Source organism: Macaca nemestrina, chromosome 11 (genome assembly GCF_043159975.1).
Source record: "Macaca nemestrina isolate mMacNem1 chromosome 11, mMacNem.hap1, whole genome shotgun sequence".
Lineage (NCBI taxonomy): Eukaryota > Metazoa > Chordata > Mammalia > Primates > Cercopithecidae > Macaca > Macaca nemestrina.
The window spans coordinates 80,403,053-80,430,534 of record NC_092135.1 but is presented as its reverse complement, the minus strand read 5'-3'; the positions used below and the strand labels follow the sequence as shown (position 1 = coordinate 80,430,534).

Below are 27,482 nucleotides of genomic sequence, written 5' to 3'. Positions count from 1 at the left end.
AGGGAAAGAAAAGACAGAGACTATATGTTAGAATCAGGGGATCTCAGAATGTAAAGGTATCGTATATCTCTAGTTCTGTAGCTGAGATAGGAATGTCTAATTGAACCTCTCTGTCATGGAACCTGTGCTTGAATACCTCCATTCTTGTAGAGCTCACTAGCATACTGATAAAGTCTAATCCATTTTTTTGAATAGCTCTAACATTTGACTATGAAGTCTGAAATGAAAAAACCTCCCAAATGCTGAAAATATTTCCTTCTAACTATAGAAAAAGGAAAGAATTTCCATTAACTCAAAATGGTAATGACTGATTTGATCATCATAGAGAAACATGAAGGAATTTATAGGTTGGAAGTTTCTGTTCTTGTGGAGGAAGGACCTGATTTAAAGCACAGTACAAAAATCCCAGATTGTGGAAATAGCTAGTGACTGAGGGTGTCCTGGAATGGAAGAAAAATGAATATGTGGGGGAAGGTACAGAAAAGCACCAATGTTGCCTTATAGTCCAATCTCCTCTCTTTTCTTTCAGATTTTGCCCCTGCAGAGCAGATGGCACATGACCCCAGTGCTCTATTAAGTTAGAGTAAATCAGAATAAGAAAGTCCCATACTAATAATAAGAGGCATCTACTAGTTGGATAAGAGCATTGACTTTAGAATCAGGTGAACTTGGGTTTGAATCAGCTCAATCAATCCCTTGGCAGCTGAGTGACCAAGAAAAGGTAGTTTTTCCCTGTTTTCATTTTCTCATCTTTAAGTGGGGCTGATGATAACAGGGGTTGTTATAAGGAATAAATAAAACAATATACATCAAGCTCTTAGGGCAGTACTTGACACTTAGTAGAACATTTGATAAATAATGGCTGATATATATTGACTGAGTTAATTCAACAGATATTTACTGAGTATCTACTGCATGTGAGATACTGCACTACATGCTGGGAATATAGCAGTAAACACATACATTTTGACTTTTATGGAGCTTATATTCTAGTGGAAAAGTCTAGGTAAAAAGTTAGGTACGCATATACATGTATACACTTGTTGAAGACCATGATAAATGCTATTGTATTTTAACAATAATGGATATGTAAGTGGTTTCTTGAGGCCTTAACATAAAACTGCTTTTTTACAATTGTCCCTAGTTATGTTATTACACTCCTCCTTTTCACACAAAGTAGTGCCCCCCTTTAAAAAAACCAGTCTTGTTTCAAAACTTTTCAATCCCTTTTGTTTATTAGTTTGATTCTTTTTGTTTCTTTAAAACTTCATCCAGTTTATTTTAAAGTATGAACCTTACATCCAGTGTAAAACTCTTCACATCCCTCTGCAAACCCGAAGTGCAAGAATGGAAGGAGCAGTCTTCTCTATTTTTGTCCCACCTTCCTTCCCAGCACCAGATCCTTGGAACCTGGAGAGAGGACAGAGGAGGTAAAGGTTTCCACAAGTAGCTACAAAGTACCCATTGTGACTCCAGCAGGGAGGCAAGAGAGGAAATATCCCTTCCATGAATGCAGCCTCCCTAAAGCATAGCCTCCTTCTTCTTCCTATCAATCATCTTTTTAGTAGGTGGGAGAGTGTTTGTGTATGTACATGCACATGTGTGGCAGTACAGTCATCCCTCACTATCATGGGGGATTGGTTTCAGGACCTCAGAAGATGCTCAAGTCCATTATATAAAGTGTCATAGTATTTGCATATAACCTACACACATCCTCCTGTATACTTTAAATCATGTCTAGTTACTCATAATATCCAATACAATGCCTACACATCACTTCATTTGCATGGATTAAGTGTAGTACTCCACAGGTGGCAAATTAAAATGTTGTTATTTGGAACCCTGTGGAACTTTTTCCCAAATATTTTCCATCCACAGTTGGTTGAATCCACAGATGCGGAACCCAGAGATACAGTAGGCTGACTGTATTTCTGGTTCTGTTAACTGACCATTTTTCAGAAAACCTTTTAAGGAGGTGGGTATCTCTAACAGGCGGGGCTCTCTGAACTTTAAATATGTTCTTTATGTATGATGTTTTTGCTTCCAACTCTAGGTTTTAATCACCATGTACAGTTTCTGACACTTGATACCACTGTGTTTTAGGTGTTAAATGAGTGTTATTTGACCTTATACGGGTTAGTAGTAGATTTTTGTAATTGGGAGAGAATATGATACAGTATTCTCTTTGGTAGGAAATTTTTGTTCTCGTCATAAACAAACTTTTATTTGCCTTAGCAGTCATACATGAAAACACTGTTGATCAAGATGGGAAAGCTTTTTTGTCCATTTGTTTGTTTTTGTGATTACTGTTCTTCAGCATAATGGTGCTGAATGTTTAATAGAAAAAGTCCTTTGTATTTGAGAGAGGAAAATAATTGGTACTATGATATTTTAGGAAGTTTTGTTCTCCATATGGAAACAGATATGATAGAATAATTTTCAACAGCTTATCACTGACAGAAGGATGGAATTCATACTTAGTCCTTTCTTCCTATGTACATAAAGAATCAAATGACTTCTGCAGGTTAAGTCTTTTACCAGGACCTTTGATGATAAAAGCGAGAAATTATAATGCAAGATATGTATTTATATAGTACAATAATTACTATTTCTATTATGTATGATTTATACTTTATTATGTGCTCAACAAATACTAAATATGTGCAGAATATGATAAAGACTGAAATGCTACATATATTTACCTTTTAATTTTTTTTACAGTCTTTAGTGTTGTCACAATCTGCACATTAACGCATTTTTATCATTTAGGACTAGATCAAAATCATGTGTCCTAAATCTGGCTGTCTTCCTTCCTGCCTGTCTTTCTTCTTCCCTTCCTTCTTGCTTGCCTGCATTTCTTCCCTATTTTTCCTTTTTATGAAGAAGAGGGTAAAATTATATCTGTGAGTTTGACATCAATGACTCTGTCAATGAAGGGTTAAATTAGAGCTTTCACAGTTCAACATAACTTGTAATGCCCAAATTTATCCAAGAATTGTTATGATTGCCAACGTGGTAAGCTGTCAACATAACTATCTTTTGGATGAACTTTCGAGTGGGAGTAAATGTAATGACAGGCATATTGCTTTTATGCATCCTTCCCATGCCTACAATTGCTGATTTTTGTAGAAGTTCACTTTTCCTGATTTGAGTTTGTCTAAGAAAATCCTAACACTTTCTATATAGACTACTCTATAAACATGATCTAAAAGGGTCATCCATTTGTAGGATTAGTATTCACATATATTTTCATTTGAGATACATAAGGCTTTTATCCTTTTTCCTCACTTCTAACTAAACAGGATTAATAGGAAGTAATATATATGCATGGTTTCAGTAGCTTCAGTTTAAAGGAAATGTCATCAATCATATCTATTGTGTTTTGAAGCAAGATGGTATATATAAAATAATACAACAGGACAGGAGTCATTTTTCAGACATTGTGCCATTATCATTTTAGTTTTGGGAAGAGAATGTTGTTATAGTCAAATCATCCAAGGCCAGATTAAGGGGTCTAGTAACCTTTTTAAAGTCATAAGCTAGATTTATAACCCCTTCATTTCTTGCATGATGAGAGATGTGAAGTGTTCACTCTATTAGCCTCCAAATGGGATCTGGGGCATGAAAAGTTATATAGAAAAATGTTAACTTTTACACACTAAGAAAAGAGTTTGTGCTAGCCAAGAAATTACACAAAATTTTGGAGGCAGCAGGACAAATGCATTGGCAGTGATATCCAGACATGATCAGTCCAGGTACTATGTTTGACTCTTGTGTTGTGATTTTTCCAATTAAAACCTTCTCTGGTCTGAACTGAAAGGTATAAATGCCATGAGAAAATACAGTAGGTATGGAAGTGCCCCTGAAATAAGAGTGGTATATATGTGGCTTCCATATGAAGTTTCCCCATTCTCAGCCCAGGTAAGATATTGTTCATCCATCGCAGCACCCTGTCCTGCTGAGGCTGGACATGGTCCTCAATGAAGTGCTCCAGGAATTCACTGCCAATCCAAGAGAATGAGAGAGCACTTTTTTTTGTTTTTCTGCGTAGCAGGAATAAACAGCTCAATATTTGACTCAGAAATACCTAATGGATATTTTATCATAAATGTATTGAAAAAGATGGTTGAAAATTTATAAAATTCCATTTGTGTTTTGGAGATTATAGCAAGAATCGAGACATAAAGAAATGCATCTTTAGAGTTATCTGTTATTTTCAAAATTCTACTTAAACACTCATGAAAGAAACAAAAAAAGTTTAGCAATGGATCATTTTCACGTTGTTGTATATTGATTTGAGTCGCTTCTTTTTGAGATGAGTTTCATCTCTGCCTGCAGTTACTCTCTCAGCTCTACTCCATGTTGACGTGCAGCTGTCCTTTGTCATGGCAAGAGTGTGAGTCAGGCTCCATGGCTTCCGCAATAAAACCCCACCTTTTCTTCCTACACACCTGGAATCTAGAGAATGAATATCCTCCAGTCCTCCACGAAAGAGACATGCATCCCCTGAATGATGTTTTTGTGATTAGATTGTGAACTATGCCATACAGCTTCTGTCAAAAGCATAAAAGGGCTTTGAGTTTTCAAACCCTGAGTGAGTCTTTGCACAGTTTACCCTAACTATGCAATCTTACGCATCTTTGGATTCACTTTTCTTGTCTGCAAAATGGAGGTCACTGTGATAATGCTCTCAATGTGTAGGGCTTGTTTTGTGGCATGAAATTAAATATGTGAAAATTTGTGTGCAGTTTCAAATGAATGCCAGTTAACCTTCAGCCCTCCCCACTGTTTTCTAGAACATGACACTTACCTTATGTGGAGGCAGGACAGCAGAGATGTTGAAAGCATTGTCCTTGAAGCCAAGCACACCAGATTCACATCTCAATTTCACCATTCACTTAATTACATAACTCAAGGCACTTTCCTTGACCCTTCTAAGCCTCAGTTTCTTTATTTGCCTTGATTGAAATGGACTGTTATAATTAAATTGTCAGGTGTTTAAAGCAGCTGGCATAGTCGCTTGTTCCCAGTAAATAGTTAATGGTGGCTTTATAATCAATAAATACTAGTTGATTTAATGAAAGTTATAATCCAAGACATGCTAACCAGCCTACATTTTTCTCTTTTACCCTCAACATGAGTCAGATAATCAGAAGGCTACATATATGAGTTATTTTGCATTATCCCACAGTACACTTACTGCTATAGGTTTTCAATATAGGATATATTGGCGTTTTATTGGTGTTCTTTTGAAGTGATGGAAATCCATGAATGCCTTTGACTTATGAATTACGCTGTTCATTTTGTTTTTTGATGTCATAACCCATATGACAAACTCTTAACCAAATTTAAATATTAGAAAAAATGTCTTTCTTTTGATTTACTGTTTTATCTTCTTTCATGAGGCAAAATGTGTCATGTATAATGCATAGCATTTCCCTCTTTGGCTGTCAGAAGCTCAGAGATATGTTTTTTGTTGTTGTTGTTGTTGTTTTTTACAAAACTTTAGCCATGTTAAAAATTGGAACCTTCATATATAATTGTTGCTTCCTGGTCACTTTTGTTATTGGTCTTTTATTCTTTCATTTTTATGTTACTGTATTCCAGTTCTGTATCTTCATTTTTATGGTAAACTTGCCCAAGCTCCTTTTTAAATAAATGGATCGCTGAAAATTAGAAAACTAGAAAAATAATGTTATTTAATTCTGATAAGCTTTGATTCTACTTTTGCTATCCTGCAGCATTCTGCATTAACTTTATTAAATCAGAATTAATTTTGAGACTCAAGTAAATATCCTAATCAGCAAAGTAGTGTACTGTCTATTAATCAAAATAATGTGTGCATTATGAAACAACATGCTAAGATGGGTAACACTACTTTTATTTATTTATTTATTTGAGACAGAGCCTCGCTTTATTGCCCAGGTTGGAGTGCAGTGGGGATCTCAGCTCACTGAAACCTCTGCTTCCCGGGTTCAAGTGATTCTCCCGCTAATTTTTGTATTTTTGGTAGAGACGGGGTTTTGTCATGTTGAATAAGCTGCTGTTGAACTCCTGACCTCAAGTGATCCACCCATCTCGGCCTCCCAAAGTGCTAGGATTACAAATGTGAACCACCCCATCCAGCCTTAATTTTAAAAATATAATTAATTCTAATAATAGTTAGTTAACCAACCTGAGGATACAGAACATACATGTTTATTGCTGTGATATTTCACCTGTAAAAGATAATTGGTCGCAATATAAAAATAACGCTTTTAAAATTAATATAATATTTCTTTTTGTGCTCATGTATAAAATTTCTTTTGGAGATAAAATTTAAAAACTTGTTCTTTTCTCATATAGCCTTAAGTTTACCTAGTTTTAATTTCTATCAACATCCTACCTCCTCAAAACTTTTACTTTGTTATCTTAAAAACAAAGTTAAAAACTATGTTATCTCAAAAACCAATGAAGAGAAATTCATTGTATAACATTTTGGTAAACAAGCAGTTAAGGATTTTGAAAGGGCTCCATTTGCATTCTAGTACTTTCTGCTAGTATATGGCCTAAGGAAACTGATAAAACAGTTTTAATAAGTGAAATAAAGTGAAGCTGTATATTAACCTCATTAAAGGCAAGAGAGTTGAGAAAAAGATCTGGTATGTTTGAGAAGTGTTTTGTGGTCCTTCATGTTGGAAGAAAGAATGAATAACCTGTGTTTGTTTCCTAAGAGATAATATCAGTCGCAAAAATATAACCCTAGCTCTCCCAGAATATATCAGGAATACAAACTATTAAAGTAATAATGAGAATGGTAAAGCTATAGTCTGGCTGTGGATTCCAGACCTTTCAAGCTGTTTGGATGACAAATCACTTCTCAGTTTGCAAATTCACTCCCCTTAGTGAGATACTGTATATAAAACACAATGCCTGATTTGAAAGGTTTGGGCAGAGGAATGGGGACACCCTCAATTACTTCACTTTTCTTTCCCTGTCTTGCCTCCATGAGTGGGGCTATCAACACTGTGTCACCTGATGGCCTCAGTCTGCACCTGTTGCTGCTGTCCCAGATGGCCCTGATCTTGGTCTTTTTTCCTGAGGTCTCATCTTGACAGCACAGATGTGGAAGTCATTCCATTCCTGAAGTCCATTGTTGCCATACTTGTTGAAGTAGTTGAAGGTTCTGTCGTCTTACTTGGCTCCTGAAAGTGTCTAAGCTTTTACTTTACCATTTCAAGAAGGTGTAGACAGGTCCTTGAGGGAGAAGCAGCTACCTAAAGAGAAACACAGAGAGCTACCTCTAAAAGTGCTGTGACAAGAGATAACCCAGAATGATGTCTAGCCACACTGAGTCTTTTCTCTCAGATATGATCCATTTCCCATTTAGAGAGAGACTGTGGCAGTGTTTATCTTCCCTTTTGTGAGGAGTCTTAATTTCTGTATGTCTGAGTCCAGTTTTCTACATAACTTTTATTTTTTTCTTGGAATTCTATGTTGTCTTCATGTAAGTAAGATTTTATAGCATCAACTTGGGCAGTTGAGTGTTCTTGGTCTTCTTCTCCTTACCCTTTTTTTTGAAGGAGTAAGCCAAGGAGTTTTATTAGGGTATATGTATATATAATTGTCTTCATATTCTATCTTTTTTATATTATTAAGGAAAAGCAGTAACCTGATAGAACATGTCTATATCATCAAGAGGACTAATGTAATAAGCATCTACTATGTGCTTTATAATAATCTCATTTAATTCTCACAAGATCCTTAAAAATTAGGAATGTACATTTTATAGGTAAAAAACACCAAGGTTCAGAGGAGTTATGTGACTTGATCAAGATTACATGCTAGTTATGAATGGAGTCCATGTTCAATTTTGGTGCATTTTGTTGGACCCCAAAGTGCATCCTCTACTTCCAGGGCAGCTTTTGGCTGCCTTAAGTAAATGACTTCTCCACTACTGAATAGTCTACTTTGCTGCTGCGCATGATGCCAGAGGCATTCCTATTAGTCCTTTCCTTTGATAAACATGTTTACAAATACATTTTTTTCTCACTCAGAGCCTTTCGTAGCTGAAGTGAAAGAGTAAAACTTTTGTCATAGTAAAATACCTAGACCCAAGTAAATATTGACTCTACATGGTTATCCATCACTTTACACAAAGTAGGTTCATAATATATACACACCAAACAAATGTTTATATTGAATTTAAAGAACGCTTATATACTGTTGGTGGGAGTGTGAATTAGTTCAACCATTGTGGAAGATATTGTGGTGGTACCTCAAAGACTTAAACGCAGAAATACCATTTGACCCAGCAGCCCCATTACTGGGTATATACCCAAAGGAATATAAATAATTCCACTATAAAGATACATGCATGTGTATGTTCACTGTAGCACTTTTCACAATAGCAGAGACATAGAATCAACCTAAATGCCCATGATGATAGACAGGATAAAGAAAATGTGGTACATGTACACCATGGAATACTATACACCCATGAAAAAGAAGAAGATCATGTTCTTTGCAGGAACATGGATGGAGCTGAAGGCCATTATCCTTAGCAAACTAATGCAGGAGCAGAAAACCAAATACCTGATGTTCTCACTTACAAGTGCGGCTAAATTATGAGAACACATGGACACATAGAGGGAAACAACACACACTGGGGCCTATCAGAGGGTGGAAGGTAGGAGGAGGGTGAGGATCAGGAAAAATAACTAATGATACTAGGCTTAATACCTGGGTGATGAAATAAAGGATACAACAAACCTCCATGACACACGTTTACCTATGTAACAAACCTGCACATGTATCCCTGAACTTATAATAAAAGAATAAAAAAAAAGTAAAAATTAATAAAATTTTAAAAAGCTCATGTATGGGTCTGGATACTAAAGGTAGCTTTTTATGTTAAAGAAGTTCTTCTCAGGTTCTAAATGTATTTATTTAAAAAAAGTTTTGTTTTTGTTTTTTGCCTAAAGAAAATCTTTATTGTGAGAAACGACAGATCAGATTTGGTTTAGAAGGTCTGTGAATTTAATAGCAGTTGTGCTAGAGTTGATTATGTGGAAATTAGCTTTTCTATTTGTATATATTCATGGGTGCAAGTGCAGTTTTGCTACATTGATATACTGCTCTGTCATGAAGTCGGTCTTCAGTGCATCCATAACTGGAGTAATGCACATTGTACCCACCAAGCAACCTCCCATCACTCACCCCTCCTCATCCCTCATACCCTTTCAAGTCTTCATTGTCCACCATTCCACACTCTGCTTCTATACGTACACATTATTTAGCTCCCACTTATGAGGAGAACGTGCAATATTCGTCTTTGTGTTTGGGTTGTTTCACTTAGGATTATGGCCTCCAGTTCCATCCATGTTGCTGCAAAAGACATGATTTTATTCTTTTTTTGTGGCTGAATAGTATTTCATTGTGTCTATATACCACATTTTCTTTATCCAGTTATACATTGGACACTTAGGTTGATTTCATATTTTGCTATTGTGAATAGTTCTGTGATAAATAGACAAGTACAGATATCTTTTTGATGTAATGATTTTTCTTTTCCTTTGGGTAGATACCAAGTAGTGAGACTGCTGAATCATATGGTCATTCCATCCTCAGTTCTTTGAGAAATCTCCATATCGTTTTCTGAAAAGGTGGTACTAATTTACATCCTCACTAACAGTGTATAAGTTCCTTTCTTTCCACATCCTCTCCAACATGTTAATTTTGTCTTTTTAATATTAGCCATTCTCATTAGTGTAAGATGGTATCTCATTGTGGTTTTAATTTGCATTCATCTGATTATTAGTGATGCTGAACATTTTTTCATATGCTTGTTGGACATTTGTCTTTTTTAAAAATATAGTCTATTCATCTCTTTAGCCCACTTTTAAATGGGATTGTTTGGGAACTTTTTTGTTGTTGTTGAGTTGTTTGAGTTCCTTATACATTGTGGATGTTAGTCTCCTGTTGGAAATATTTTCTCTTTCTAAATGGATTTTAAAATAAAAAAGTTGAGAGGAAGAGTGTCTCATGAAACTCTTTTAGCCATCATATTGCGAACCATTGACTTCCTTGTTGACATTCACTGAAGAGTTGGAACACCATTCCTATTCAAGAAAGTTTTCAACAAAAAAATTCTTAAAAAAGAAGGAAATGATGACGTAAAAATTCTCTTTCCAAAGTCCAGTGTAATAAAGTGGTGTGTAGTACATAGCATCTTAATGTGTAAAAGGAATTGAGTTGGTATATCTTGGAGACGAAACACTTAGAAAACTTTTACCTTATCTTCTATGCTACACTCAAAAACTAGTTTCATTTTAGTCAAAATTTGAGAAGCTATAATTCAAGAGACTTCTATATTTTGCTTTTTTTTAATTGGGCTTCTTGTGAGAACATCAATAATTGCACTGTGTATAAAAGGTTCTTCAGAACGTCTAATGATTGTGGGACTAGGTGAGGTCAGTTCTGTGGTAGGCATAGGGAAAGCTTCTTGCTCATACTTTTCATCTGCCTGACATATAATACCTTTGTGATATGTTATCCATTTCATTAAATAAACAGTTATTGAAATGTATCTCTTCTTTATAACTTCTAAGTGTTCTAAAGCCACATAACTATGGATTATAGCTGATGGCCTTAGAGAATATTTTTGCTCTAGATATAAATGTGTTGGTCTGTAGAGCAAGTTGACTTTCATGTTACCACCTAAAAAATTTAGTTCACTAAATTTTGAAGATTGTCATTTGCTTACTCTCTGTTTTTTAGATAAGTGTATATAATTTTAACTATTTGAAATGTTATTCCACCTACGTGCAGTAGTTAAGTACAAAAATCACTTAGAACACAGACAAGGTAATTCACGAAAAACAAATTGCTATATCAAAATAGTCATAGTATCTCTATAAAAATGTGAAGTCTAATATCATCTCCCACTGGATTGAGCCTAATGTTCCTTGTGCAAAACCTTTCTTCTAAGTGTTCTATAACAGAGTAGAGATTCTCTTCACTCCATGACTGTGTTCATATGTAGTACCTATTTGCTGTTCCATGAACAGTGCATACTGTCTCTTGCATCTACCCTCATTTCACAGGATGACTTCTTCCCATTCTTAATATCTCAATTTATAGAGACCTACTTTCAGAATAGATCCTGGATTGCAAGACAGTAGTGGAGACCCCTCCACTTTGAATATACAGATTCCTGTATGTATTTACTGACTTCACAGTGTTATCATGTCTTTATTGAAATTTCTTATTTCTCTCTCTTATGAAACTCTAAGTTCCTAGAGACGAAGAACTGTCTTCTTGTTTACTGTTAAGTAGCTATTTCTATAATAGCTTTTGCTAGAGATTTAGCTGCTCAAAATTAATATTTGGAGAATTGAATTAAACGGAACATTTAGAATGCTAGAAAGCATTGAGACTTACACCATTGAGTTTGATGTTATCTGTAGTTTTTCATAGCTGCACTTAATCAGGTTAAGGATATTCCTGCTAAGCTCTAGATTTCTTAGTTTTTATTATGAAATGTTGGTCTATTTTGTCAAATTCTTTCACTAAATTTACTGAGATGGTTGCATAAACACCTCATTTCATTACACTTTGCTTTACTGTAACTTCACAGATATTGTGCCTTTTATAAATTAAAAGTTTGTGGGAACCCTTTGTTGACCAAGTCCACCAGTGCCATTTTTCCAACAGCATGTTTTCACCTAATGCCTTTCTCACATTCTGATAATTCTTGCAACTATTTCATACTTTTTCATTACTGTAATATTTATTATGGTGATCTGTGATCAATGATCTTTGTTGTTACTGTTGTCATCGTTATGGGGTGCCAACCACATGCAAATAAGACAGAGAACTTAATAAATGTTATGTGTGTTCTGATTGCTCCCACTGACCAGCTGTTCCATCTCTCTCTTCCTCTCCTTAGCCTCCCTGTTCCCTGAAACAATATTGAAATTAGACCAATTAATAACCTTTCAATGGCCCCTATAGCCTCTAAGTGTTCAAGTGAAAGGAAGAGTTGCATGTTTCTCACTTTAAATCAAAAGCGAGAAATGATGAAGTTTAGTGAAGAAGGCACAATGAATGCCAAGATAGGCTGAAAGCTTGGCCTCTTGCACCAAACAGTAAGCCAAGTTGTAAACACAAAGGAAAAGTTGTTGATGGAAATTAAAAATGCTATCCTAGCGAACATATGAATTACAAGAAAGCCAAACAGCCTCATTGCTGATATGGAGAAAGTTTTAGTGGTCTGGATAGATGATCAAACCAGCCACAACATTACCTTTACTCAAAGCCTAATTTGGAGCAAGGCCCTAATCCTCTTCAATTCTATGAAGGCTGAGAGAGATGAGGAAGCTGGAGAAGAAAAGTCTGAAGCTAGCAGAGGCTGGTTCATGAGGTTTAAGGAAAGAAGCTGTCTTCCTAACATAAAAGTGCAAGATGAAGCAGCAAATACTGATGGAGAAGCTGCAGCAAGTTTTCCAGATTATTGATGAAGGTGGCTACACTAAAAAATGGATTTTCAGTGTAGATGACACAGATTTCTATTGAAAGAAGATGCCATCTAGGACTTTCATAGCTAGAGAAGAAAAGCCAGTGCCTGACTTCAAAGCTTCAAAGGCCTGGGTAACTCCCCTGTCAGGAGTTAATGACAGTGGCGACTTTAAGTTAGAGCCAGTGCTCATTTACCATTCTGAAAATCCCAGAGCACTGAAGAATTTGGGTAAATCTACTCTGCTTCTATTCTAGAAATGGAACAATGAAGCCTGGATAAGAGTACATCTGTTTACAGCAAGGTTTACTGAAAATTTTAAACCCACTATTAAGACCTACTGCTCAGAGAAAATGATTCATTTCAAAATATTACTGCTCATTAACAATGCATATAGTCACCCAGGAGCTCTGCTGGTGATGTAAATGGAGATTAATGCTGTTTTCATGCCTGCTCACACAACATCCATTCTGAAGCCATGGACCAAGGAGTAATTTTGACTTTCAAGTCTTATTATTTAAGAAATACATTTCATGAGGCTGTAGCTGCCACAAATAGTGATTCTTCTGATGGATCTGAGCAAAGTAAATTGAAAACCTTCTGGATAGGATTTGCTATTTCAAATCCCATTAAGAACATTCGTGTTTCATGGGAGGAGGCCAAAATATCAACATTAACATAAAGAGTTCAGAAGTTGACTCCAACCCTCATGGATGACTTTGAGGTGGTTCAAGACGTTAGTGAAGAAAGTGACTCCAGATTTGGTGAAAATAGCAAGAGAACTAGAAGTAAAAATAGAGCCTGAACATGTGGCCGAATTACTTCAATCTTGGAATAATATTTCAAAGGATGTGGAGTTGCTTTTTATGGATGAGCAAAGGAAATGGTTTATTGAGATGGAATCTACTTCTAGTGAAGGTGCTATGAACATTGTTGAAATAACAACGGATATAAACTTGTACATAAACTTAGTTGAGAAAGCAATGGTGGAGTTTGAGAGGATTGACTTCAATTTCAAAAGAAGTTCTACTGTCAGTCAAATGCTATCAAACAGCATTACATGCTACAGAGATATCTTTTGTGAAAAGAGGAGTCCATTGATGCAGCAAACTTCGTTCTTGTCTTATTTTATGAAATTGCCACAACCACCCCAACTTTCAGTAACCACAACCCTGATCACTCAGCAACAATCACACTGAAGTAAGATTCTCTATCAGGAAAAATATTATGATTCACTGAAGACTCAGATAATCGTTAGTATGTTTTAGCAATAAAGAAATTTTAAATTAAAGTATCTATGTTGTTTTTTAGGCATAATGGTATTTCACACGTAATAAATTACCATAGATTGTAAACATAACTTTCATACATAGTGCAAAACAAGAAAACTTATGTAACTCACTTTATTGGGACGTTAGCTTTATTGTGGTGGACTGAAACTGAACCTGCAATGTTTCTGAGGTATGTCTATGTATGGTTTTCTCTCTTTGTTCAAGTAATATGGCTAATTACATTGATTAATTTTTGGATATTAAATAAATCTTACATTCTCTTTGGTAATGATATATAATCCTTTTTACATAATGCTCAATTTGATTTGCTAATTTTTTTTACAGTTTTAATCTCTGTTTTCAAGTGATATTAGTCTGCAGTTCTCTTGGGTTATATTTGTTTGGCTTTGGAATCAGGATAATTCTGGCTTAATAACATAAATTGGGAATTTTTTTCTAATACTCTAGTCTCTGAAAGAGTTTGTGGATGATAGTTACTATTTTTCCCTTAAATGTTTAATATAATTCCCAATTGAAGCTATCTGGGTCCAATGTTTTCCTTTTGGGAAGGTTTTAATTACAAACTAAAATTTTTAAATTTAATATAAAACTGCTCAATTTTTAAAAATGTTCTTCATGTGATTTTTAGGAATTTCCCATTTCATTTAGGTGCAAAATTTATTGGCACAAAGTTGTTTGTAGTATCTTCTTCATATCCTGCAATTTCCTTATTTTCCTTTTAATGTCCATAGAATCTGTAGTGAGGTGGTCTCTTTCATTCCTGATATTGGTAATTTTCTTTCCTCTCTCCCTCTTTCCCTTCCTCCCCACTCCCTTGTTCTCTCCCTCCCTTCTTTCATTCCTCTTTTCTTCTTCCTTTTTTCTTTCCATCTTTCTTTCCTTCTTTTCTTTTCTTTTATCCCTTCCTTTTCTTTCTTTCTCCTTCACAAGATATAAGCTACGCATACACTTTAATCTCTAGTTGCCCTTTTAATCTAGTGAGCCTAGCAGCTCAAAAGACAAATCCTAAGAGCTCCTCTTACTTTCACCTGTATGGGAAGAGCAGAGTTGATTTTTCTCTAGGCTTCTATTCAGCAAAACCGTGTCCATGCCCTGTTGCCTTTTCAAAAATAAGGATTCCCATGAGAAGAAAGAAGGCACTAGTTAGGAAAAAGACTAGAACTTTGGTTTACTTCACAATTCTAACCAACAGTTCCGCCTCCCATATAATGATCCATTTGTGTGCTCTTTTTGGATGCTTCAGTCAAGAGCTCCCCTTCCTGAGAATGGAGTGGTGAATATGAGCAACACCCCTTCTTTGAAAATCTTACTGTTTATAGACCAGAGTACGTAGCTCTCTGTCTAGTATTCTAAGTCCTCTTCTTTCTGGTCTTCCCAAGTTTCCAATGTTCTGTTTCACTGTTTCCATCCTCACCTCTCCAGGTGAGATGGTTTACTATTTTGCCAACACACTTTGTGGATTTATGTTTCTATGGCTTCACATTTGTAGTACCATTCCACTCCTCAATGTCCCCAATTTCTAATTTCTCTACGTTTTCTAGAACTAAAGCCCAGAGAGGTGGCAGAAGTTGATCAATGAGAGAATGAGAAAAGAAGACAAATGTAGGGTTTTTCTTTCCTAGCTCTAAGAGTTTGATTTTAATCTGGTGAGAAATAGGATGCCTTTTAAGTTCCTGGGGAAGATAACTCTTAGGAAGAAAATGTGGTCTGGGAAAGATAAACTCAATAAAACTCAATGTCTTTAAATAGTAGGATAGAAGATGAAACTTGTGACAGGTACAAGAGCAAAGAGGATTGAGGTATTCAGGTTAGTTCAGAGGTTGTGGGACAAACAGAAACGTATGCATTTAAAGACATTATGAAGCAAACGAGTGCCAAACACATTCAAGACCTTAGGAATAAAGAACTGGCGGGTTACACACATACACACAAAAGTGTAGGCAACACCTTAAAATTGTTTATTTAGATTACCCTAAATTGTATCATATTGTTTGGTATAGTAATTATTTATGTAATTTTATGTATTTTTACAAATATTTTTTGAATACTATTCTTTTCTGGCATCACTCTAGACACTGGGGCCACAAAAGTAAACTGTTTATTTAATGAATTGACATGTTCTCATCATCAAAATGGATATGCCAAAATTTTATTAAGGCTTTTAGAAAAAATTGATTCTGCATAGTTATTTTTAAAAGATGAAGTAATAATCCTGATTTGGGGGATATTAAGAAATATCTTCCATGTTTGTCTGTGGATACCTAAATTCAGCAGACATGAAGTCAGTAAATATTTGTGTCTATTGGTCAAAAATTATTGCTTTAAACTACATCAAACATATTTTAAGATTAATATTTTATGGAGTAATTTAGATAGTGCTATTCTCAAACATTATACTTGCCAAAGGACAGAATAAAGAAAATAAATGCTTTCTGAATCAAAGAGTATCTTATTTTCTACTTAAAAAATTTTGTAATTCCTGTGGTTCATTAGGAATTATACAACTCCTAATTGAATGTGTCAATATAATTGATTGAATATATCAATTTTTTAAAAAAATTAAAAAATTTTTGAGACATTGCTCTGAATTGTTTTTTGAACCAAGTAAATGGAGGTTCTCAAATTCCAATTCTTTTGTATTCATGTTTGAAAAGGAAAATTGTAAAAATTATTAGGCATAGACATTTACAATATTATTGGATGAATGCAAAGCTAGTTATTCCACTGTGATTTGAAAAGTAAACTTTAGGTTAGATTTTAAATATTTGGTAGTTCAAAATTGTCATCTCCCATTAAATTATTATTACTCAGTCCTTATGAAATAAAGGCACTGTTCCTTTCACTAGCCATCACAGTTTATTTTTTATAATTGTAAAGGATTAAGTCATATTAAAAAAAATGAGGTAATATCAAGTTAACAAAACAGAGGTAGAAAAACATACTTTTAATATGGTTATATTTTAACATACAGTTAATATTTTTTAGTAGTGTTTAAGTCTCACTCTTTAATTAAATATTCATTCAAAAACATTGATTGAGTGTTCACTGTATATCAGTAATTCTGCTTAGCGTGAGGCATACAGCAATGAAAAAAGCTAAAGGGTCTATGCACAGCGGTGCTTTTGTTCTGGTGGTCTCAGCACCCTGGCCTGAGTTGAGCAAGATTCCTATTAGGTTGGTTTAGCCAGAATCCCTCCTTATTGCTGATGTTTTTATTCACTGACCACCCTGACCCTGATCCTTGGCTATGAATTCCCACTTGCCTCTGATGTATTCAGAATTGAGCCTGATTCTATATTGATGTTTCTTTTCTCCCTACTGCAGTTGTCATAAATTAAATCTGATATATATATATATATATATATATATATATATATATATATATATATATATGTTTACCATGTTAGCTACTATCCAGCTCTGGTTTTTCTTTGACAAAGAAAATAAATCAGCTATAGAATGGAAATAAGAGGTTGGTGCATAGTCTATTTTAGGTAGGGTGGCCAAAACTCCTGGTGAGAGGTATTTGTTCAGTTTAGGCAGAATTCTCCTTACCCCTAATATTTACTTTTTACTAATTTCCCATGTATTGACCTGCACTCGGCTTTTTGGCTATAAATTTTCACTCATCTCTGCTGTTTTTGGAGTTTGGAGTAGGATATTTGCCCTATACACCACTGCAAGACCCCGTTGCAATGGTCCCTATACCTGTCACAATGGTCCTAAATAAAGTCTTTCTTACCATGCTTTAACAAGTATCGTTGAATAATTTTTTCATTAACACTACTCAGAATTTCAGGTGAACAATTGTAGAATCTCCATGAGAGCCGTAGCCTAAAGTAAACATGGAAAATTTTGGGAATTCTAGATTCTTGGCATGGCTTGGTATAGGTGAACAGGTCAGGATAGGGGAGAGAGCTTTCAAAGAGTAGCATAGCCATCAGTGTGGCTCTGAATACCCATTCACTTATCTAACAGATAGAGTGAGAAGTGGGGCTGGCATAGAAGCAGTGCTTCCCTCGTCATTACCAGCTTCATATCCTTGCCAGAAATTTCTTTGCCAGGAGATAATTCTGTTACCATGGGCTCCTAGAAGTGTTCTTTGGCAGCCCTGGGTGAATCTGATTTCATGCTTATGCTTTTCCACAGCTTGTACTTGTCTATGATTTTGAAAATTAACTCTGAATTTGTAATAAGTGGTACATATTTTGCATATTATTTTAACCTTGCAAGGACTTGGACACCAATTATCTTTTATAGATTTGTTGATCAATATTAACAAAACATAAATTTTTTGCCTTGCAAAATGTACTTGTTCTTCCTCTTGTAGAGCCGTAGGTGAGTGGAAAGATCTTGAATTGTTCCTGCTATTCTTGACAGAAGAAAATAAAAGTATGTCTTCCACAACTCTTTTCTTATGGTAATCATTCTTATTTGAGGCTATCAAAATTGCAGCAGGTGATTTCTTTTCTAGTTGAAGTACAATGCAGCATAAATATTCTCTTCTTTCACACAAAGTAGTTTAAATCAGAGTGTGTTTGCTCTCTAAATCTAAGGGTTGAAGGCCAAGGGATAAGATCTGCATAGTATATTTGTTGTGCTGTGAATACTGTAGCATTCCAGGGGATTAGAGGCTAACTTCACAATAAATATTTGTTTTTTAAATGAACTAATATTTTTAGATACATTGAGACCCTTAGATTTTTTTTTTATTTTTATATTTTATTTTATTTTATTTTTTGAGCTGGAGACTTGCTCTGTCACCCAGGCTGGAGTGCAGTGGCGCACTCTCGGTTCACTGCAACCTCTGCCTCCTGGGTTCAAGGGAGCCTCCTGAGTATCTGGGATTTCAGGTGCGTACCACCATGCCTGGCTAATTGTTGTATTTTTAGCAGAGACAGGGTTTCTCCATGTTGGCCAGGCTCTTCTCGAACTCCTGGCCTCAAGTGATCCACCCGCTTTGGCCTCCCAAGGTGCTGGGATTACAGGTGTGAGCCACCGCACCCGGCCTACCCTTAGAATTGTAGTTATTTTGTTAATACAATGCAGAAAATTTATCATAAGAAAAATATAATTAGCATTTGATTTTAAAACTCATAAAACAGATCATGAATAACATCACCCCTTTTTTACTTTTATTTTAAAATTTCAAAAAATAAAAAAAATGTTTCAAGGTTTTGATATTTTTGAGTTTTTAAAAAATCAGTAGAGAAAAATAATCCTAGTATTTCTTGTTGGGGAGGGGACATATGTGTCCCCTCTCACTCCAGTACTGCCTCTAGGGCTCCCTGTTTAGCCCCTTTTTTTCCTTATCCTTCTCTTAAGGTGGAAGTATGCTAATCTGACTAGTCAATATCTTAAGAAAATTGCTGAGAACCACTGCATGCTAAAAGGCAAGGCCCGTGCCCTGTTCCTTCTTTTTCCCTTCTTCATGCACAGAATGAGTAGGTTAGCCTAAACATGGCTGTCCTTGTCACTTGTCCCTCTCCATAATCAAGCCTAAGCCTAACAGACTGTTAAATGCCAAGCGTTTGGTTTGAGGATACTAATCAGAACTCAGTCCTGCTTTTAAGATATTTACATGTTTTAAAGAGAATGAGCCCCCTTGGTTTAATCCAGCAAGCATTGTCTATCTTGCTGGATTAACAGATGAGCATGCAACACAATCAGAGCTATAAGACACAAGAGAAATTTTTCTGGGGCTTCTGGGAAAAACTAGTTTAGGTCTTTCTTCTACTGGATTTGTGAGTATGAAGAGGTGAGAATAACCTTTTTGCTGCCAAGGAGATCCACCATGAGGATGAGTCTTACTCACAGGGGAAAGGGCAGCTGAGATACACAGAGGAAAGAAATCTCGATGATATTATTTGAAACTCTGAATCAAACCACAGCTGAAGAAAGCACCAACACTGGAATCTTCATTTATAGGTCCTGCATATTTCCCATTTTTCTTTGAGTCAGGTTGAGTTCTATTTCTGTCACTTGCAACATACAGGACGCTGTTACAGGGGAATGTAGGAGGGTTAGATTGTGCACTCTATGGGTTATGAGATGGCTGGTGAGGGATTATTGGTTGCCGGCTCAACTAATAATGATGGGATATTTTGTTTCCCATTTGGTTATTATTCCCAAGTGTATCACTCTTGGATACCTTATATGGGAGAGAGATGGGAGAGTCAAAGTGAATAGCAGGGCAGATTCAACTTTCCTGGTTGTAAAGGTGTTTAGGTGCATCAGACATCCATGCTTTATCCTGAATAATATGGCCCAAGGTTTTTAAATTTTTTTGATGGAAAAACTTAGTTGACAATATTTAAATATTTCTTTTTATGGCTGTACAATATATTATTTCATGTAATGAAATCATATGTGCCAGAGTGGAAGTGGTTGAATTTTATTTTAGTTTTTCGTATTCCTTTCAGATTCCTATAGTTCTACACTGTAAAATAATATTTGCTAATGAATACACCTCAGAACTCCAGGCTCATAAACACTTCATGAGAAAAAGATTCCATGGCCAAAGAAGTCTGTGAAATGCTGCGTATGAGGTCACCTTCTGACCACTCATAGGGCACTTTAGTATATTAAAAACATTGGCAAATAGTAAAGAAGCTTATTTGCTTTTTTTTTTTCCTTAGTTCATTTGATCATGAATTCTCTTCCCTTTCAGCTCTCCACCTTTTTCTTTCCTTGTAATATCAAGTGGAGGAGAGTGGGTTAAATAAGAATGCTACTCTTAGGTTGGTACAAAAGTCATTGCAGTTTTTGCCATTAAAAACTACAATTACTTTTGCATCAACCTAATACAATGATAACATTCTCTCTCATTGAAAACCTGATATTTTCTAATTTGTAGTTATAGTTATTCAGGAGAATGGCTTATTCTTTTTGTTCAAATACAATTGAACATTAGAGGCTCTATTCTTTTTAGTTACTCTTATTTATGCATACTTAATCCAATTATATCCACCAACAATTCTACTTGAACTCTGGTTTCATACATGAAAGAAAAGTCATCTTTAGTAAAGCAAAGGAAACAAGGCAAATGCAATATTAAAGTTACATACAGGTTGCAATCAGGGTGTGGTGGTGCACAGCTGTAGTTACTCTCAGATACTTGGGAAGCTGAAGCAGGAGGATTCTTTGAGCACAGGAGTTAGAGGCAAGCCTGGGCAACATAGTAACACCTCATCTCTTAAAAATATATTACATATAGGTTTCAATATTCTATGGGATCAGAAGGCTTTTAATGTTCTTGAATGAAAGGTTGAGCTGGTGATGGAAAGTAACATTGGGGAAGAGAGGCTTGACCTATCTTGAGGGTTGAATGTGCACCTGTCACTGAAGATGCTGCTGGGAGTATTGAAAAAGAGAGGACCTGTGACTGAAGGCTTCAAGGTATAAGATATTCTCTTGCCTCTGAGGGACAAAGATAACAATAGTTGGATTGATGGATTTTATGCAGATTTATTTTTTAGGAAAGTCACTCTTGTGGTAGGTTGGAAGAGGGATTGGAATGAATGAGCAAGATGTTAAAAGAGGTAGTATCAATTGTGGCCATGGACTAAATAACAACAATGAGGAAGAAGGAAGAACAAAAGATGACTTGGCAGTTATCAGTGAATGGAGATTGAGGTGGCTAAGAAGTGGGTTCTTTGACTTTAAGGGTTTAAAGTGGAATAATATGATAAAAACAACTAAGTATTTATTGAGCTCCTGTTTGTACTAGGTGCTAAGCACCATGGGAAGATTACTATTCTCTAGAATCTTAGAGTTTTGAGAAAAAAAAAACAATGCTGAAATACTGTGAATGCTACAGTGGATATTCATTAGGGGTTTTTTGGCTGCTTACATTCCATCCCCTTTGTAGCCTTCCCCATTGAATGTTGGTAGTTATTCCTGTTATGGAAGCTAAAGGTGGCCGGATATTCGCTCTCCTTCTTCATTTCCTGGTAGCTAGAGTTCCTTTAGGGTCTTAGGCTTAGTCAACTGATGCTCTTGAGCAGATTCAGAATGTGAAGTTACTGATGGGAAGGCATTGAGTGGTTACAGATCATTTGTGGATTAAGAGTGCAACCACCCAGTATCATTTTAGTAAATTCCTTTTCTGACCAAGTTTCACCTGACAGATATAAACACAGGCGTTAATGAATACAAGGCAGAACATAAAACTTGATTTAGGAGAATAAGAAAGGGAGAACTTTAAAGCCTGCTGTTAGAATTGAAGGAAATTCTTATGGTTCAACTTCCTCACAATATCTACTGGAGGGACCCTTCTCAAGGGGCAGTCTTATAACATTCTCTCCTCTGGAAACTTAGATTATATAGGTTCTCTGAACTTCTCTCTTAAGATGTTAAGCATTTAGTGCTTTGTATTAGGACTTCTGTCTTTGACGTTGGTGCTTCAAAATTTCATTAACTAAATATTAACATTTTACGAGAACCCTCTGCCAGTTTGTTGAGATTAATTTAACAGCCACTAATAGGTATAGGTATTATTTATCTTAGAGATGAATAAAAATTGTGATAAACCAAATTATTATTAAAATCATAAAATACTTCATGAGTTCAGGCAACAGATTGCTATTGTGTTTATTATGTTAATGTGAAATGCTTTTACTATATTGTGTAAGAATAAAAAAAGAACAAGAGAAGATATTGATAAGCTTAAAGAGTCATCTTTAGAATATGATAGATGAAAATCTGGACCACAAATGGCTAGAAGAGTGGATTGGCACAGTTATCTGTGCAATTATCAGAGCACTTAGCAACATTTTAATTAGTGGGAATTTATGGTGGCTTAAATTGTTTTTGCTGTTCAGTGTTTTAAAAAAGTGGTTGGCTACAGCTTTGACCTCCCCCACATTTTGCTTTGTTAAGAAAAACTCTTCAAATAAGCCTATTTTCCCAATCAGAGGCAGGGTGATAAAATAAAATGAGTATAAGATTGAGCTGGGAATGCTGGGACTTAGTCTTGAGTCTGCTACTTCCTGTAATCATCTCTGAGCTTTAGTTTTCTCGATTACACTCAAATGGACCCTCTTTATTTGCTTTAGAGCATTATTGTTAATTAACACCAGTTATATCACTCTGGTCACTCTATATCCCCCTCACATAGCCTGTTAATTCCTATAGTTCTTATTGTACCTGACCTATTACTGAATTTTTCCCATCCTGAGTTAGAATGGAAGCTCCATGGACACAGGGACTTTACACATTTTGTTAACTTCTTTTTTTCAAAAGCACATGGCAGTGCCTGCCACAGACGATGCACTGAATATAATTTAGGTAATAAGCAATGAAAATGTTGCTTTGTTTGTTTTTTATTATGAATGCCTTTCTTGGGAGGCTTGTTACAGATTGGGGGTTAGTTCCAAAGTGTTGGATTTGAGGAAGCCTTCTCATATTCGATTGATGATCTTTGTTTGTTTGTTTCCCACTGCACCATGGTTATTCCACATTATCTCAAGACAAGACCAGTGGCAATCTCCTAAAATTTTCATTCAAGCTACTTGCTGTAACTACTGTTGTAAATATGTATCTCAATATCATGTATTTTTTATGTACATTTGCTAATATTGATGCTTTATAGAGGACTGTTTCCCTTATCAATAGAGGAACGTATAGCATAAATTTTACTTTGCCTAACACAAGTCATAAATAAAGCTACATCTTAAATAGAATCTAATGAATTGTTAAGGCTCGGTATTTATCCCCTCATTAAACCAAACCTATTTTTACTGTAACCATTTTAAATTTCTTCCCTTTACCATAGCTGTTATTTATCCAGTTATTGTATGTGGAGAAATGGTCCTTCATACAACATCAAAAACAATATACAAGTCTAAAGCACTTCCTAGAGTTATTTCTGCTGAGTACTGCTTGTCAGTACATGCTTTTTTGTAAGATAATTTACTTACATAAGAGTGAAGACTTTCTATTTTGAGGTTTGCCAGTCATCACTCTATTTTAATCATCATTACCAAAACCATACATCAGCACTAATCTACTTTGGCATTATACTGTCCAAAGGACCTTTCATAGAACTGTAGACTTTCAGAGTTGGAAGTTGACTTGAAGAATCTAGAATGCTTAATTACCATCTATAAACTTAATTCTTTTCCTGAGATTTTTATCTAGTCTTTTTTGTTTACACACAGATTTAATTGTTTGCAGGCAGATGGCTGAAGAAATCTTGCTTATTTACAGTTTTCTACCTGTTTAACTAAGTGCTTAATATAAACATATATGATAATTGAGGAAAATGGCCTACTATATTGTATGCAGGTAATTTCATGACAAGGTCAGTAAAATAAGAGGCCACCAGCTAATATTTAGGAATATTTTAGAGTATAAAAATTTTGCAAAAAGATTCCAGCAGGGCAGAAAATTCCTTGTATTGTCTGAATCAGTAAGCTTCTTTTCTGCCAAGAAAGTGGAATTGTTTCTTGAGATAGAGCACACCCGGCCCGGAAACATGTACGCATCCTAACAAGAAAGGGAACGTGTGCCAACCTGATCAGTCCACACTGACTGGTTTTCAGTGTTCTCAAAGGCATTCAAACTTACTGTTAGGAAATGTTTAAAAGTGCTGGGGGATGTTTTTATGCTTGTTCCAATGATTAACCACAGGCATTAAGATGTGAGATGCTATCCATCCTACAACATAAAACATTGTATCTTTCCTGCAAGAATTTTAAATTCCTCACCAGACATTTGTGTAGGAGAAAACCTGTTTATATTAATTGGAGCCTAGAGACTAATTTGATTTTACGTATAAACACACATGCACATTTTTTGGCAGTTGTAGTATACACTGATTTTCCAGGAATGCTGCTATTGTACATATTGATAAAAGATAGAGGATTGTATTTCTGTGTAGTTTAAAATTTCCCAGAGTTACTCAGTTGTATCACATCACTAATGTCATCATGATATTTGAGTCAGGAATCCTTCATTGCTCTCCTTATCTGCATGTGTAGCTGTAGTGCTCACGGTGACTGGTTTAATTGTTTGAATACTTCAGAATCTCTAAGTGTCATTATGCCTGAATGCTAATATAGAGAAATTAATATTATTTTATTATACTACTTTTATTTAGGCATTACATAGCTAAGGTATTATATTGATTCAAAAGTTTATATGGGTAGGTTATGTCATTTATAAAATTTAGGCTAATAAAGGGAGCACTATGAAATAGTTGTTATTTAAAAGGTCTTTGTGTCAATACAGTGACTTTGAAACTAGTGTGTATCAGAGTCTCTAGCAGGTTTTGTTAAGATCCATATTGCTGCCCCTAGAACCACCACCCCCAACAGTTTCTACTTCAGTAGGCTTGGGAAGTGGGGCCAATTGTTTGCATGGCTGATAAGTTCCCTGGTAATGTGGATGCTACTGATCCAGGGACCACACTCTGAAGGAACTAGTCTAATAGGTTAGAGAACCTGATTAGAGCTAGGCAACCCTGATGGCTAGTTGGGCAGCATTTTACATCCACATTGAGTTCACATCTATGTGGTTTCAAAGATATGAATTAGATCTGAATTTTCTTGAGTTAATTTGAATAAATGCATAGGTTTAATGGGTTGAAAATAACCTAAATATAATTTACTTTGAATAATCAGGACACACACATACTTGTTAGCAAATTCCTGTGTTAAAGTAATTCCCTGCACACAGATTCTTTTTTTTTTTTTTTTTTAATGAAGAAGTTCACAATTCTTTTGGAAAATAAGTAGACCAAATGGGCATCGTGTGTCCAATTTGGCTGTGGAGTTGTCTTGTTGACTTTTTCCAGAACTGAGAAAAAAAATGGTCTGCATCAAGAGGTATCCCAAAAAGCTTTTTGAGCTCTTTCATCACTGTATCAGCTTTGTAATGAATGACTAATAATGATAGTGCCAAAACAAAGGAATTACCCTAATGAGGAGTCTTGCTACCACCAAGCTTTGCTGAGGTGGACAATGAAAACTTGAGCAGAAACTATAATTTATCTGATCATTTTTAGATCATAAAAATACATAGAGTCACTTCTGGACACACAAAAAAATTAGTCTCAGTAATGATATGCCTAGTTGAATGAAATAAAGTGTCTGTCTTCATTTAAGGTGAAAGGTTTTCTAACTGGTCAACTTGGATCTGTTTGCGCGGACTGTCCATGGCAAAAAAAGAAGTAAAAGTGCAGTCACCATCTGTTCTTTTTTCTTGGCTAGTACCTATTTACAGGGCTGCTTCATGTTTGCTTGACTGGATGTGGGGGCGGGGGGCGGGTGGGGAGAAAAAGGTAAGGGTAGGAAAGTTATCCCTTGATTATTGTGGTTTTGCCGTGGTGATTACACACTGGCATTGCAGGGCTTTAGCAGACTTAAATGCAGCACGTTTGAAGGTTACTGGCTCTCGAACTCTTGCTCTGCAAGTCCTACTTTGATGGGCCTCCAGCTCACTGTGAAACATGAGGCAAGTTGTCACCTTTTTTGCTTGGGGGTTCAGTAGAAACTGAGATGGGAAATGCTTTAGTGCAACAGTCTGTTCCAGTAAAACCTAGTGGCCTTGTTCACTGAGCAGAGAAAAGATTTTGTAGATTAGTGGTGATCACAGAATCAAGGTGCTGGAAGTTAAACTGAACAAGTCCTGAACAACAAAGAAAACAAAACAGAGAAAACAAGAAAACAACAAAGAAAACAAGACCTATGCAAATGAGACAGGAATTTAATCTTTGTTAGGACAAGAAAAGGTGTCTGTCTTGTTTGCTGCTTTGGAACCAGTGCCCAGCAGAAGTTCTAGCCCATGGTTGACACTGAATGGTGAATGACAGAAAAAGGTAAAAAGGAAAGCAGAGGTGCTGGGAGGAAAGCAGTGCAGAGCAGAAGTAGTGAGAAAAACAAAGCCATGGAGGCAGCAGGAGAGAGGGGCAGCTCAGAGCTGCGTGGGCAGCGCTACTGCACAATTCTGAGCATCCTCAGGTTGCTTCTCTTTCGGTGTTCTTGGTGCCATCAAAAGTTTAAGCAACCGGAGTTAGGTTATGCAAATTCGCACTGACATGTGACCTCAGGTACCTGATTATGGCTTAAAAGAATAGCCAAATTCTTATTGGTAGAAGTATATCATACATTTCAGATTAATTTTTATAAAAAATGATTAACATTTTGAAAAAGGCTTAGTTACTTACACAGTTAAGTAAGGTACAGCATTTTCTGATGATGCCAGTTAATAGCAGAAATAGATCTGGGGAGTGTGCATAGTTTTGTCTTTTCATATATTCATATGCATAGTAATACTTTATGCATTTGTATATTTAAAATATTTTTAATAAAAAGAAAAATACCTTTCAAGCACGTATTTCCATAGCATTGGTCATCTAAACAAGACTTAGAACCCAACTTTCACTAACTTCAATGGGAATTACAGAATACAGGCTTAAGTTATTTGTAAATTAAATTTGTCAGAAGGAAAGGACTTGCATATGGTGATTCATGTACTTTTGATATGTTCTCTATTGTTTCAGAAACTGCTACAACAAACAGTGCCAGCTGTAGATAACTACTTTTTTCCCTTTTTATAGTCCATATACATTAATTTTTGCAAATGTGAGAAATTCTTTTTTTGTGTGTGTGTCTTTTTTATACGTAGTGAAAAGCTACCAGGTCATACAGTGATGTTCATATAACATCTCTCTGATGAAGAAATTGTAATTT

The 27,482-nt window shown here is 35.6% G+C and overlaps 1 protein-coding gene and 1 long non-coding RNA gene across 19 annotated transcripts in view; one reads left to right on the top strand and one right to left on the bottom strand.

The window, feature by feature from the left end:
- LOC105499543 (phosphodiesterase 1A) overlaps positions 1 to 27,482 on the top strand; it is a 410,818-nt gene that overhangs the window by 42,268 nt on the left and 341,068 nt on the right. The window lies entirely within an intron of this gene.
- LOC105499542 (uncharacterized) lies at positions 1,279 to 14,929 on the bottom strand. 3 transcript variants are annotated; one of them, XR_011609905.1, is made up of 4 exons: positions 14,811 to 14,929; positions 9,218 to 9,366; positions 7,035 to 7,256; positions 1,279 to 1,410 (listed from the first exon to the last, which is right to left on the bottom strand). It is a non-coding gene; the product is annotated as an uncharacterized lncRNA (long non-coding RNA). The 3 variants fall into 3 exon arrangements; XR_011609904.1 differs by having other exon boundaries at positions 9,268 to 9,366; XR_003013698.2 differs by having other exon boundaries at positions 9,268 to 9,366; positions 14,817 to 14,920.